This window comes from Callithrix jacchus, chromosome 15 (assembly GCF_049354715.1).
Source record: "Callithrix jacchus isolate 240 chromosome 15, calJac240_pri, whole genome shotgun sequence".
Lineage (NCBI taxonomy): Eukaryota > Metazoa > Chordata > Mammalia > Primates > Cebidae > Callithrix > Callithrix jacchus.
The window spans coordinates 42592863-42609112 of record NC_133516.1 but is presented as its reverse complement, the minus strand read 5'-3'; the positions used below and the strand labels follow the sequence as shown (position 1 = coordinate 42609112).

At 38.6% G+C, this 16250-nt stretch overlaps 1 protein-coding gene across 16 annotated transcripts in view; it reads left to right on the top strand.

The window, feature by feature from the left end:
- Window positions 1-16250, top strand: part of FHIT (fragile histidine triad diadenosine triphosphatase) — a 1534178-nt gene that overhangs the window by 402289 nt on the left and 1115639 nt on the right. For 2 of the 16 annotated variants that reach the window (XM_054246230.2, XM_054246237.2), the window contains exon 1: window positions 10125-10268. The exons of 13 other annotated variants lie outside the window; for them this stretch is intronic. The gene's annotated coding sequence lies outside the window, so the exon portion shown is untranslated. One more of the 16 variants, XM_054246232.2, reaches the window with a different exon arrangement.

Below are 16250 nucleotides of genomic sequence, written 5' to 3'. Positions count from 1 at the left end.
TTCAGTGAAGTTCTGGGATACAAAATCAATGTACAGAAATTGGTAGCATTTCTGTACACCAATAATGTTCAAGCTGAGAGCCAAATCAAGAAGGGAATCCCATTTACAATAGCCACACAAAAATACAAGTATGTAAAATAGGAATACATCTAACCAAAGAGATGAAATATTTCTGCAAGGGGAACCACAAAACACTGCTAAAAGAAATCATAGATGACAAAAACAAATGGGGAAACATTCCATGCTCATGGATTGGAAGAATCAATTTCATTAATGTGGCCATACTGCCCAAAATAATCTACAGGCGTTATGCTATTCCTATCAAACTACCCTACCATGTTTCACAGAACTGGAAAAAAACTATTACAAAATACATGTGGAATCAACAAAGAGCCTGAATACCCAAAGCAAACTTAAAAAAGAACTAAGCTGGAGGCATCACATTTTCCAACTTCAAGCTATACTACAAGGCTATAGTAATCAAACCAGTACGGTATTGGTACAAAAACAGACACAGAAACAAAGGGAACAGACTAAGGAAGCCAGAAATAAAGCCACACACTTACAACCATCTGATCTTGAACAAAGTCAACAAAAGCCATGGAGAAAGTATTCCTTATTTAACAAATGCTGAGATTGCTGGCTAGCCATATATAGAAGAATGAAACTAGACCCCTACATTTCACCACATACAAAAAACTAACTCCAGATGGATTAAAGATTTAAATGTAAGAACTTAAACTATAAGAATCCTAGAGGAAAACCTAGGAAACACCATCCTGGATATCAGCCTTGGAAAGGAATTTATGACTAGGTCCTCAAAAGTAATTTCAACAAAACCAAAAATTGACAAGTGGCGCTAATCAAACTAAAGAGCTTCTGCACAGCAATAGAAACTATTAATACAGTAAACAGACAACCTACAAAAATGAGAGAAAATATCCACAAATTACACAACCAACAAGGTCTAATAACCAGAATCTATAAGAAACTTAAATAACTGAACAAGCAAAAAACAACCCCATTAAAAAAGGGGCAAAAGACAAGAACAGAAACTTTTCAAAGGGAGACAGACGTACAAGTGGCCAACAAACATGAAAAAATGCTTATCATCACTAATCATCAGAGAAATACAAATCAAAACAACAATAAGAAGCCATCTCACACCAGTCAGAATGGCTATTACTAAAAAGTAAAACAACAACAACAACAAAAAACTTGTTAGTGAGGCTGCTGAGAATCAGGAATGTTTATACACTGTTGGTGATAGTGTAAATTAGTTTAGCCACTGTGGAAAGCAATTTGAAGATTTTCCAAAGAAGTTAAAACAGAACTACCATTTGACCCAGCAATTTCATTACTGGGTATAGATCCAAAAGAAAACAAATCATTCTACCAAAGATATATGCACTTTCATGTTCATTGTCACAGCACTACTCACAATAGCAAAGACAGGACTCAACCTAGGTGTCCATCAATGGTGAATTGGATAAAGAATATTTGGTACATATATACCATGGGATATTATGCAGCAATAAAAAAGAATGAAACCATGTCCTTTGCAGCAACATGGATGCAGTTAGAGGCCATTATCTTAGCAAATTAATGCAGGAAGAGAAAACTAAATGCCACACTTTCTCACTTCTAAGTGGGAGCTAAACATTGGGTACTTGTGGACATGAAGATGACAACAATAGACACTGGGGACTACTAGAGCAGGGAAGAAGGGAGGGGAGAAAGAGTTGAAAAACCAAACAGTAGGTACTATTCTCAGTACCTAGGTAGTGCTACCATTCATACCTTAAACCTCAGCATGAGGAAATTTACCCAGGTAACAAACCTGCACATGTACACCCTGAATCTAAAATAAAAGTTGAAAAAATAAATAAACAAATAAAAACAGATAAATGAATTTTTTCAAAAAGAACTAAGCCTAAGGGCTTTATGAATGCAAGCTACTTTCAAATGATTGACAAAATGAATAAATTTTGAGGGTAAGGAAACCAAACAAATGAAAATAAATAAATACCAAAAAAATGCAGAGATGATTAGAATGTATAAAAAAGCAAGGATGGCTATATTCTGTTACGAGATAGCCTTTAAATATAAAAACACACAGATGGGTTTTAAATAAATTGATGGAAATAGATACACCATGGAAACAGCATAGGGAGTCTAGAGTGGCTATATTAATATCAGACAAACTAAACTTTAAGACAAAAAAATATTACCAGTGATAAAGGAGAAGAATGTGTCATAATAAAGGAGTCATTATATTAAGAAGATATAAGGATTATACATGAATATAGACTTGATAAAATTCCAAGTGAGATCATGTTATGTCTCTTTGAGTCTAGAATTTTTTGAGGACTATCTCAATTGTGACTCAAAAGACTCAAGTGGCTCATCACTTTCAGCTAACAATCATTTAGTGAAATCATGGAATAAAAACTCAACACAGGTGAAAAAATGTAATTGGAGAGTAAAGAGATCTCAGTATAACTGCTTATAAATTTTTTATTATAATGTTTACAACACGTTTGCCTCATTTCATGCATTGTATATGTTTAAGCACCTCCCATGATCTCAGATGAAGTGAGATGCCTTCATAATTCTTCAAACAATTCATATTTAATTAGTATGCACCAGAACACTATTAAGCCTATGCTGGTTGGTGCCTTTACCATACTAATTGTTAAATATTTTAAATATCATCTGTCTTAGTCCATTTGTTTCTGCTATAACAGGATACCTGAGACTGGAAAATATATTAAGATAAACTTATTTGGTTTATTGCTCCGGAGGCTGGGAAGTACAACAGCATGGTGCTGGTATCTGGTGAGGGCCTTTGTGCTTGTCATCCCATGAAGTCAGGCAAAAGGACAAGAGAAAACGAAAATGAGAGGGCCAAACTCATTTTTATAATAACTCGCTCATGATAGCAAACCCACTTTATTCATAATTATGTTAATCTATTTATGAAGGCAGACCTCTCAAGACCTAATCATCTCTTAATGGTCCCCTGTCTTGATGGTCCCACAATGGCAGTTAAATTTTAAGATAATTTTTGGAGGGGACATTCAAAGCATAACATAACATATAAGCAAGAGGTTTCTGCTTACAATAGTTTATGTGTTCAAAGTGTTTCCTCCATTTGTTAGTGGAAGAATCTGAGGCTCTAAGGCGTTCATACCATGTTGCCCAATGTCATATAAGTAATGGATAGCAGAGCCAACCTTCAAATCTAAATCCGTCTGTTTCCAAACCTTCCTCCACTGCATAGCATCATTTGCTCTGAAGAAACACCACAGACTCATTTTTATTAGGGTATGCATACAAGGAACTGCAGTGCTATTTTGTGGACCCCTTTGAAGATAAGTGAACATTTTAATGTTATGTCTGGCTACATTCTGGATAGTCAATGGCTGTGAGACATAGAGAAGCTTGCTGTTTCACATAGAGATAGACCATGATTTTGGCCCAGTTTTGTGAGTACCCTAAAGTATAAACGATTAAACCTGAAAATGTGACATGTATATGTTCTTGGTAGAGTTCTGTATTTCTGGTTGGGCACAGTGGCTCATGCCTGTAATCCCACTTTGGGAGGCCAGCATGGGTGGATTTATTGAGGCCAGGAGTTCAAGACCAGCCTGGATAACACGGTGAAATCCCATCTCTACTAAAAATACAAAGATTAGCCAGGTATGATGCTGCTTGAGCATCTGAGCTGCTTGGGAGGCTGAGGCAGGAGAATCGTTGGACCCCAGAAAGCGGAGGTTGCAGTGAGCTGAGGTCATGCCACTGCACAACCCAGCCAGACTCTGAGTTCTGTATTTCCAGTAGACATGTTTATAGTAAGAATTTGGAATTTATGGACATTTCTTCCAGATTTCCATGTACTCTGTGACATGAGAGAAGAACAGCAATTATGGATCCTCACCTAGCCTGAGGCAGAATTTTACAGCAGTGCATGAAGTTTTGAGGGATAAATGATTTCGAAATGATGTTTAAGGGTCTCTGCATTTGTGTTTTACTTGTAATTAATAGAACTACATTTATTTCTTAGAGCCAACATTTCAGACTTTTAAAATGTTACTATGTCTCAAATGCCACACTGGCTGATTTTGAAAATATTCTCTCTAAATTTTCACAATGATCTTAGAAATATATATTATACCTGTTTTAGACATAAGGACCCTGAAGCTACCATATATTTTCCTCGTAACTACAGGCTAATATGTTTGACCCTCTTCATGACATAGGACCCACGCAATAAGCTATGGCTTCACTGTACTTGCTTGTGGGGTTTTCTATGTGATTTTCATGTTATATGTGATCTCCTAGCCTCAAGTCGGGTGACATGGATCCTTGTTACAGATCTTACTGGTTAGCTAAGAAATCTCAACTTCCTCCAGGGTGGCTTGTCAACTATTTTAAATAAGGTTACAAAATATATATAGAAAATAAGGAAACAAATCTGCTAACCACTGCTGCTAATAGAGTTACAAAGATAGATTGAGCATGAAAATTCACTTGTGAATGTTCTGACAAGCAGAGCAAAGAGGGAAACACAAGAAGCTTCATCTTGTAATCAGAAAAGTTAAAATGTCAGAAATTCCTTATGCGATCCCTTCTTATTTCTGAGATTTCATAAAAACAGGTATAATAACACACGAAATCCAGAACCTTGATAGGATTAAGTAAAATCATATTTGTGAATAAATGTTAGCTGCTTTTCTTCTTCTATAACTCCAATAAAGGCTCATGGTAGAAATCTCAGGAGAGTCAGACTAGAGTTAGTTTGGTTAAAACCCCATACTCAGAACTTCAGTGCGCAAACTAGTCTCTAAGTAACCCTGTGTTATCAGTAACTATGTGAAAGGCTTTTACGACCTTCTTCATACAAAGTAGATGTTATTGTTTATGTTTCATAAATTAGAAAACTGAGCCCCTGAGAAATGATATAATTCGACCAAGGCCACAGAGAAGTATTTTAGTTGGAATTTGAACCCCTATCTCTCTGTCACCAAGGCCTATGTTTTTTCCAGTACACCGAATCATTTCTAAACTATTGAATAATTTAACAGTTTTGGCATTATTTCTAAAAATAGTTCCAGTTTATAAAGCAGTCTGCATGAAGATCCCGCACACTGGGTTAGAATTCACGTACTGTGAAATCACCAGTGGAGTCATGGCTCAGGAAGCTCCACATCACCCCTGACAACATCCAGAGAACTTTACATATCTATATTTTGTGTTTGTGCTTTGTTTTTTAAGAAGCAATTTCTTCATCAAGGCTTGAGGACTTGGAGAGTGACAGAGAGTTAAGGTTGCCTGGGGACCATTAGTGACAGCTTTGCCAATACAGTTGGAATGTTCCTCAACTGGAAAGCTTATTTAATGAAAAGAGACCCAAGAAGCCTTTCTACTAATGTGTAGTGCTCTCTTGTCAGTTTGAAATGAGCAAACTGTCAGCTTGCCGATTACCATGCACACAGTATATGCTCATTAAATCATGCACTGTGGGTTTCTTCAGGTTGTCAAACTGCTTAATTGAAAAAATGTATAGTGTCACTCTTATGGGAAAGAGGCAAGAATGAAAGGGCTGGAGAGCTTACTCTTAATATTTCAGAGTTTGCTTTTAACTGCAGCCAGAAATTGTTCTGTTTTACAGTTTTGATTAAAGGACTATTCCTTCTATATTTTTCTTGCTTTGTTTATAATTCAAACCCTGTAATTATAATGGAGTTGCTTTTATAATAGAGCTATTAAATCATTCTGCTAGCTGATGAAAAGTAAGGGAAGGGCTCATTTTCTTGTTCTATAACTATAAGGCTAACTTGGGTGTGTTGAGGCTGAAACAAACTGGGAATCAAGAGTTCCAGATGTGTTTTAGTCTTGCTAAATCTCTGCTTCGGTGTTTGCATTTTGTAAGATGGTTAGGCCTTCTCATCATCTCAGTGTGTGGGCTAATCCTTTCGGACAGAAGTGCCCTTAGGCTACTAGGGTTTCTCAATTTGCTTATATGGTAGCTTTAAAAAATACACCAATGCCCATGCAGAATAAATCAGACTCTTTGGGGGTAAAGTGTTTGAAAAGCCCCAGGGGATTTTAGGATGAGACAGGATTGAGAGAGACTAGCCTAAACGGACTTGAGTTGTCCAGTAGCTCAAGTCAAGACTAATCTTACCCGTTGTTATCATCAACCCTGCTCACATCCACTAATATTTCTAAAGGCTTATATACCCTTTAAGGTTCAGAAGGTTAAAAACTCTGATTTCTGGGCTCCACTTAGATCTATTCAATAAGATTCTTTGGGGGCATGGCCCAGTAATCTCTGTTTTTAATAAGAGCTCTAGGTGATTCTTATGCACTAAAGTTTGAGAATTTGCTAAAGAAGCAAGATGATCTTTATAAGTGAAACTTCAGAGGAGGGTGTGCAAATCACTGTAAATAGAGGGCAAGGTTTTTAAAAATGTTTTTTAAACAGTAGGGATTTTGGTACATTCATTGGGGTCTAACTGGAGTCATGCATGATTATAATAGCATCAATTTTAGTTAGGGGGAAAAGATCCCCACTATCTAGTGCCATTTAAGACCTGGGAATACACACACATTCTATTGCCTCTTTAGTCTGTAGGTACCAGGGCCTAATGACTAGGGTCAATGTGTTTTTCAAGGACCTATGAAAATATTCAGCACTAAAAGAGAAATAAAAATTACTTTGATTTCAGTATATGGATAAACTGAAATGTACAATCTAAACAATGTCATGTTTAATGATACATCAATAAAATGAAATTTTATGCTATTATTAATTACTAAATGTAATAGTTATTAAAATATCTACTCTTAGAGACATTTTATGAGTTAGCTTTTCTCAGTACTTAAGAATTCCTGAAACTACATGATGATTACTGGGAAATTTTAGGCAATTGTAAAAATTAAATTAACCAAAGTATACATAAGAAAATAGTTTTAAATGCAGAAGTATAAAGATATTTTTCACAGATTTCATGTACAAAAACTGTTTAGTGTATGTCAGATAAAATTTATAGAAGGCCATTGGATTGGACTGAACTCTTGCACCAAGCTCAACAGACCAAACCAAAATAGAGTTACTCACACTGAAGTTTTGGCCACCCTGCCAAAACCGAGTTGTTCACCTGACCTTCCAAGAAATTGGGGGAGAGAACTAGTAGCCAGATCCTCAACTAGACCAGTTGTGTCCAGCATGAGAAGGACGTCCCTCTGCTTTAACCTTTACGAGGAAACTAACTTGAAAACAACCAATTTGCTTTTAGTTTTTGTTTCTGGGTTCTCCATCCCTTTTATCTCCATGAAGGAAACCTCCTCTGTTCAGCTCATTGGATCACTCATTCTTTTTTATACAATGAGGTTTTGTCTGAACGAATAAAAGCCAGTTATGATCTTTAAGCTAAATTTGTTGCAATTTTGTCTTTTGACATGTAAATATATCTGATATAATACGGGGTTAAGGCTCTCAAAGAAAATGCACCTAAAGCCTAGGATGGTCATGTAGGCATTTCCAGACTATACATCTCAAAATTAAAGGATATTTGGTTGTCCTAGTCTTCATTCTCATAGACAGGGTTATAAAAATATGTGCATAAAGCAGCATTCAAAAGACATAGTTGAAATTGAAAACATTATTGCTCACTTTTCCTCCTTAAAAAAAAAAAGTAGAAAAGAAAAAAAACCCAATATTTTAGCCACCTATCACTACCTTTGAAAGTCCATCACTTACATAAAAGTTCGGACTATTAATGAGCATCAGCTGAGAGTGACAAGGCAAATTGCATACCACACCTCCTGCTCAGAAAATTACCCCTCAGCAATTTCAGTAATAGTAGTGAAACAACACAAGGACAAAGTAAGTGGATGCCACTGGAAATCTAGTGTCCCTGAGGTCAATTGGTGACCAGAGCTAGATATATCTTTTTAAAAATCTTCATGGACTATTCACACTTTGGATTAGACTGCCTATGAAGTCCCCGGTTTCAGTATTCTCCTGATCCATGGATGGTGATTCCTGCTACTGAGGTCTTTATCAGTGTCTTATTTAAGCTATGCCTCCCCTTTCTATCTTAGCCTCTTTCCTTTTTTTTTTTTTTTTTTTTTGGTAAACTTTGCTGTAGTTGTTTCATTTGTGTATTTATCTTTCTTTTTGACCATCGCCTCTAGAATGTAAGTTCCTCAAAAGTGGAAACCATAGCTATACTTCTTTACCAAGTTAATCCTGGGGACAAATAGGGCGGTAATAATTAATCACTTTGCTTTTGCCAGCAATGATCAGTCAAGAGTGACATGCTATTAGGAACAATATTACAAATGCTGAACTGGTCAGGAAATACTTTATTTTTGAGACAGAGTATCGCTCTGTCACCCTGGGGTGCAGTGGCATGGCCATGGTTCACTGTAGCCTCTATCTCCCAGGCTCAGGTGATCTTCCCATCTCGACCTCATAAGCAGTTGAGGCCACAGGCACATGCCACCATACCCAGCTAACTTAATATTTTTTTCGTAGAGACAGGTGTCCCTATGTTGCCCAGGCTAGTCTCAAACTCCTGGGTTTAAGCAATCCTCCTGCTTCATCCTAGAAAATATTTTAGTACATTCCTTTTAAACACACAGGATTCTATAACTCTAAGTTATTAATAAATTAGTGATGGAAAAGAAACCATCCGTGGCTCATGTAGACCTCTTTTACCTCTGCCAGCATCCAAAAGAGGAGGAAAAAAGCCACAGAAATCAGCTTGCCTGTAAATTCTACAACTTCTAGATGAATAAAATAGTTAATTGTTCACTTGAAAATGACTACTTTACGCTTTTGGAGAGAGGCCTGAAAATTTCTTGGCAATACTTCAACTGATTAATAATTTAGAACAATGATTGACTGCAGAATGGAAGTGGAGCTAATAGCTTCTCATTTTCCTCTTTATTATTTCAGACAAATTGGTAAGTCATGGTGGAGGTGTGGGATGTTTCTGGGTCAACTGGCTAGAAGCTTTAAATTAAAAATGAAGGATGATATTTGATCTTAATTTTCTAAGATGTTGGCCTCACCTCTGATGGTATGAGATACCTTTGCGATTGCATCTAATGCTTAATTCTTATATGTAGTCCTGGCAAAGTCTATGTGAACTACAGCAAACTTTTACTGTGACTCTGCTACGTGTGCCATATCATGTTAAGCACTGGTTGGGATAAAACAATGGATTTGATGCAATTCTAACCTTAAGTAGCTAAATAGTCTGGCAAGAAAGATACATATGCCTATAAATCATCTTCCTACCAGGTAAAAAGCGTTAAGTGTCTTAAGAGAAAGATATGCACAAATACCATGGGAGCCTTAGCTTATGGCATCGATGTGAGGAATCTGCCTAATAGGAAATTAGCGATTTAAAACAATGTGAAAAAGTCAAATCAGTACAAATGATGTGTGCTGATATCAGCAATTTGAATTATGAAGTGGCTAAGGAAGGAGTGCTGGCATGAGAAGCTGGTTCTGATTTTCAGGGCTACATAAAGCTGCAGTTCCATCTTCAAAAATAAAACATTCAGATATGTTGATAATAGAAGGACCAAAGTGAGCCTCCTCCTAGAAAGTACACAGGAGTTTAGCTGGGAATTTCCATTTGTTCTTGGGAGAGGCAGTGGCTTTAACAGGAGACAGGGTTGTGGCTGCTGCCTGGAGGGCCGATGTTCTCCTGCCTCTAAGAGAATCAGCTTAGCCTGAATCAACTGAATCCCACAAATTCCAAAGAAGGCTTAATTTTTCATCTAGATAAAACAGTTGTATGTTTGAGTGCCACATGTGCTTCCACTGTGAATTTTTGCTAACAGAATGAAGATCTGAGTGCCAGGTCCTAAGGAGCAAAGGCTTGCTGTGGACCTCCTATGTTTAAGTTCCTCCTATGTACTTAAGGGATAAACAGAATATTCATGCTTCTGTATGTATATGTTATTGTGGCAGCCTGAATTGCATTCCCCTGAATTCATATGTTGAAGCCTTAATCCCCAATGTGACTGTATTTGGAGACAGCCTTTATGAGGTCATAAGGGTGGGGCTTAGTCCAATATGACTGGTGCTCTTATAGGAAGAGATACTAGGGAAGCAAGCATACAGAGAAAAGGCCATGTGACAAAGTGAGCAAAACTGCAGCCATATGCAAGCCAAGGAGAGAGGCTTCAGGAGAAACGAAATCTGCCAACACCGCCATCTTGGACTTTCAGCCTCTAGAACTGTGAGACATAAATTTCTGTTGTTTAGGCCACCTAATCCGTGGTGTTTTGTTATGGCAGCCTAAACTGACTAAGATGGTAATTTACAAATTTCCCTGATAGATATTATTTATGAGCCTCAGTGGATAACAAGTTAAATAGAACTCTTAATTTGGGTCAAAGCAACTATGAAAGTCCTTAAGAAATGATTCCCCTGTCCTGCCTATTAAGTAATGTCCAGCATAATCATAGTATAAAGCTACTCATTTATGCAGAGCAAGTCTTTCATCCAACTATCTACTCCTTTACCAAATACTCACTGAGTACCTACTATGTGCTAGTTACTCATGGATTATGCTCAAAAGGATCTGTCCATCTAGAAAAGGAAATATAACAGGCACATAAAATGGAGTCATTTGTTTGTAGAAATTGCCATGGGCATGCCAAGAGTGCTGGTATTCATGGCAGCTGGGATGGCAGAGAAGTTTCCTTGGAGGAGGTGCCATTGAAGAAGAGTTTTGGAGGATGGATGAGATTTAGTTATACAGGGCTGTGTAGTGGAGGAAGGACAGTTGAGAGGAGAAAGAATGGTGAACAAAGGCTTAGGGATTGAATTTCTGGGAAGTTTACAAGGAAGCAAGAATTTTGCCTAAAATGCAGAATATGCAAAAGGAATTTTTTTCTTTATAAGGCTGAGCTATCTCAGACTCAGAGGGCTTCTTTCGTAAAAGAGTGATGATATGTCAGGCATTGTCCTATGTACATTATTACATTGACTCATTCATACTCACAGTAAGGTAGGTGCTAATATTCTCCCCACTTTATAGATGAAGAAAGTGAGGCATAGATGGGTTAAAATACTTGCCAATTGCTAATGAATGGTGGAGCTGGGATTTGAACCTAGGCATCCTGGCTCTGGAGCCCTTGCTTGCCTGAGAGCATCTGAACCCAAGCATAAGGAGAAGTACTGGGGGTTGATAGATTTGCGGTGCAAGATGAAGAGTTTCAAGACAGTAGGCAATTTTGTGTATTTCCTCGAGCTAAGAGAAAAGCAGAGACCCTGCCTCCTATAACCATGAAGGGGGACTGCAGTGCCCTTGATCCATTTTCAGCAAGTTAGCCATGTTTGCAGCCCTCCGTGGAGATAAATTGGTGGTGCAACGAAACAAAGGTGTTTTTCAGGCGTTCTGCTGCCATGGTTAGCCTAGGACAGGATTATGAAAGGAGCTTTTCTGCCTCCGCTGCCTTCCGGGGTTACATTCTTAGTGAATCTACTGCCTCAAAATGGAGCTTGTTAGTTGCGTGTCATCCGAGGGTGGCAATTAGTTGCATGTGTTTGGTTGGGTGCCAGCCCCTGGGGCGCCAGACCTCAGTGCGGGAGCTACTGTTTGTCATGAATTAGTCTTTAAATAAAAGCAAGTTTTTAAAATGGAGCATGCTAATTTGGGTTTTGCTAACCCCTTCTGAAGAAGGCTTGGCCTGTTCGGTGCCAGCTGGCTGAGTTGGCATTCAGCGAGAAACTGGGTCCTTACCAAAAATCCCATTGCTCCCCCCTCCCTCTTTGAGAGCAAAATGGCAGCGAGGAGCTAGTTGACATGGCACTGCAAAACAAGGTGTCACCAGGGGCAGGGACAGCGTAGGAATCGAGATGATTAAAGGGAATTGAAGTGCCGTGATATCCCTGCTGCTCCCCACCTCAGAAAGGAAAAGCTGCCCCTCTTTCTCCCCACTCACGCCACCCTCGGCCACCCATTCAGTAACTTTCCACATAAAAGGCTTTCTCATCCAATTGCTTATACACTGCACCTTTTATACTCTTCCAAGTTGTCCTTAAGGGATTATCACTGCAGCTTTTAACTTCCCCTAGAAAGAGCTGAATGAACGTGAATGGGGCGGAAGAGTCTTCACTGAGAAAGTGTCCCCCACCCAAAACGCTCACAAAACCTCTAATCACGATAGAAGAATGCCATCCTGTTTTTGGCGGTGGCTGGCTACCAATGCGCTAATGCAAAATGACTGTCCATATAGGTGGTAATCACAAGGAATCATGTCGCACACACAACTCGTGGTCACAGATCATGCGGTGCATACACCAGACCCTGGTAGCTTTAACGTGGTGCTTTTTTCCATTAACAAAGAGCAGCCCCAACGATTACAGTTGTGATTCTGGAAACTCAGCCCTTTGCCAAGTAAGTGCTAACTGGAAGACCTGTTTTCTTAAACTTTCTAGGTGGATAATCTGATCACCAGAAATGGCAAGAGTAATGCCATTAAGAGTTGGAAACAGAAACTCTCCCATTTATTTGTTTATTTCGGTTTTGTCTGGCAAACATCCCAATGTCTCCAAATATGATTGCTCGGTATTGGGAGAGCACCCTTGTACATAGGCAAGGCAGAAGAGGAATTTTAATAAGCTTTACTTTTGTTCTGAAGATTCAGGAAAGATGGAAGCTTTTTCTCATACCAACGTAGCTATGCTGTAGATTGCTGGGAAGTAAGAGTTGTTCTGGTTACTAATGTAGTGTACATTAAATTTCCTGGAGTGAGTGGTTTTTTTAAAAAATCTGTTTATTTGATGCCAGGACCTCTGTTCTTCTGAAGGCATCGTATTAAGTTTACTAATAAATGACACCCAGTTCCTAACAGACTTGGCCTAAAAGCTTTCCTGACAGACAGGAATTTGCTCTTTTCTTTGCTTTTCTTAAAAAAACAAAAAACAAACAAACAAAAAAAACAAATATTGAGGGAAAATTGAGGATGAAGGACATTTTGAAAACTTGAATACTGTACATAATTTTAAGGAGGATTTCATTTTTCCAAAACAACACATTTTGCAGTTTCTTTAAATACTCATTTAATATTTTGGGTCTTGCCAGGACAATGTGTTGCTTTTATGAATAAGAGCCAATAATGAGCCCGTGGAGCCTATAATTTATGATATATCTGACAGCACTGTGGTGGATCTGATAGGGGATGCATGTGATTATGTTTGAAAGCTGAAAATAAACTGGTTGGTATTTGTTCTGAAAATGTTCTGAGAACACCCTCCTGTTAATGGCCCATGGCTTGATCTAGCATCTGGTAAACTAATATATTGTCATTTTTACCATGAAAGTCAGCATAAATCATTAATGATTCCACAGCCATTTGAGTTCTTCTCTTGTCTAGAATATGCCAATTACCATGAAATTATTCCTGTTAGCGACATGATTGAATGATAGTAACCTGCCTGTAACTTGTTGGCAGAAATTCTCTCATAATGACAGTAATGAACTGTGCATTTGAGTCCTCGCTGGTCTCTGTTAAACAGGAAGGTTGGATATTATATGTTTCTAACCCCTCACAAATGATACTTCTTAATGATTATGTGAATTGGAGGAAATATACTGTTTTGCAGATTTGTGTCAATGTAGGAATTTATCATTTTTTATTTCATTTGTTGAGGGATGGAATCACCGTTTGCCATTAAAAATGTCATTCAGGGACTACTTTGTGCTATATACAGATTATGATCATCACCAGTATATAGAGCCTACTGTCTCAGGCTCTCATGAGACACAACATTGGAATTTTTAAATGAAACATTCCACACATAATCATCATCAAAGAATGAAATAACATCATCAGTGCCAGGCACCCTGAAAAAAACAGAGAGAGCCCAATACTGCCGTAAGATTAATAAGTTAATTTTCATTTCTCTTTTGCTTAACTTTGGTCTGTAAAGTCACATGACCTGCCTAACTAAAAATGTGTATCAGGCAGACAGCCCAAGACACTGAAGAGGAGCCAATGAGAAGGCCAACTAGCCAATTAGAAGGCCAGCAGCCGATGATAAGGCCAGCTAGCCAATCAGAAAGCCAGGAGCCAATAAGAAGGCCAGCTAGCCAATGAGAAGGCCAGCAGCCTATGAGAAGGCCAGCTAGCCAATGAGAAGGCCAGTTATCCCCTCTGGTAGGGCTTCTGCCATGCATAGCAGTAGGACAGAGTAGTTAGTTCTCCAAAGATCTAGGAAAAGTTAGTTAATGGATTGGATACTTCCTGTGACCCATCTCACATCCTCTTGTCTCACTTTCTCTATTAGGGCCATCACTGTAGAAGCCAGGTTAGGGCAAGTGTGACCTAATGCCTCTTGTCTATATGGCACCAGGCATCCCTATTTTTAACTAGGGCTTTTCTGCTGCCTTGGGAGTGAGACTGGCAACCTGGAAGTACAAGAGAGTTATTAACCCATGGAGTAACACCTGACTGGTGGGGACTGGGAGTTGGTGGATAAATAATCTCTTCCATGCCTTGTTCAGACATGTCTGAAGCACATTATACATATACATCTGAAGCACATAAGTTTTCTCAGAAGAGTCCAGCAGGTTGAGCCCTAGGTGCCCATAGTTGTTATCGACTTGAGAATTTATACTTACATTGTATTTCCCTCTGTAGAGGATGCTGTTGGTCCCCTACCAAGACCACCATTAGTGGGTCAGCACACCCATGCCCCAGCTGCTTAGAGTGTTGGATACTAAGGTCTCACAGCTGAACCCATCTCAGGAGAATTAACCCTCTATTGAGGGAAACTAAGTTCCCCAGGAATGAGTCAAAGGATCTCCTATGCCTGGTCAAGGGCAGTCCACCGCCAGGGACTAACTGAAGCTGTCAAGGGGAATAACTCTGTGATGCTGTTCATTTTTCATACTCCTGTCCATACTCCTGGGATTGGGCCATGGTTGGACTCCAGCTGAAGCCACATGTTTTTTTGGCTTCTTCCCTGTCCCATCCTCCTCCCTCATTTCTCCATAGCTTTCTCCTGAGGGCACTGTTTCAATCAATTTCTTGTACAAGCATACCCATTTCAGGGTGTACTGCTAGGGAATCTGATTTAAGATACCATTTTTCCCAAGACTCTTCACTCTCCCTACTTTTCCAATTCTATTGTCTAGGATTCTTTTCCCAAAATAAACTACCCAGTTGTAAGCCTTTATTTAGGGTCTACTTTCTGGAGCAGGATGTAAGAGTCAGATGGAGAACACAGTCCAAGGCTGCCAATGATTTCAATGTTTTGGGGTTCCATTCCATGCTGCTGGCTGAATTAAGTGCACATGATCTCTACCACATACACTATGGTGGGAACTTAGATTTTGAAAGAATTAGGCACCATAAGATGATACTAAAGTGAATGATTCAGATAATAAATGTAGAAATTGAAAGACCTATTATTTGGGCTGAAAAGGGATACCAAAGACTTGAAGAGAGAATTATGTTTGAGTTAGTGAAAGAAAGAAATATTTGAGAAGGCAGAGAGAAGTGGGGGAAGGAAATTCAGCTTAGAAAGACAGCATGAATAAAGGATCTGAGTGAGTTTGAAAATCATTAGTTTGGGGGACCCTGATATTGCTATCCTTCTGGGAATAAAGGCTTTGTGCTGGAATGGTTTGACAGGTCCAGAATGTGCCTATCCACTTCATTTCACATTTATTTGTTCAACAAATGAATTAATATTCATTTACTTTAAAAAAAACTATCTTTTGAATATCTATGATTTCCAGGCATTGTGGGCACTGGAAGTGATAAACAAAATACAAATTATCCTGGCTCTCAAAGAGCTTACAGAATAGGAAATATGCAAGTAAACAGATAAATATATAGAATTACAGGTTTTCTTCCTAGGGCTCTGAAGGAAATTGAACAGGGTGCAGTGACAGAAAATAACAAGAGTCGTTTTTATTAGACTGAATGGACTTATAAGTCCTTTTGGAGGTGATAATGTTTAAGTAGAGATGTAAAAATGAAAAGAAGTAGCCCCAAAAAGGGAGTACGGAAAGGAGGAACACTGTAGCCAGATGACTGCATGTGCAAAGGTCCCGAGGCAAGAAATGCCTCAGTGTGTTAGAAGTACAATAAAAATCCAGATAATATTGGGCAAGGAAGGAAGCACACAAGATAAAGTTGGAAGATAGGCAAGAGCAAGACTTTAGAGAGCATCATATGTTATAGAAAAAGACTTTGGGCCGGCA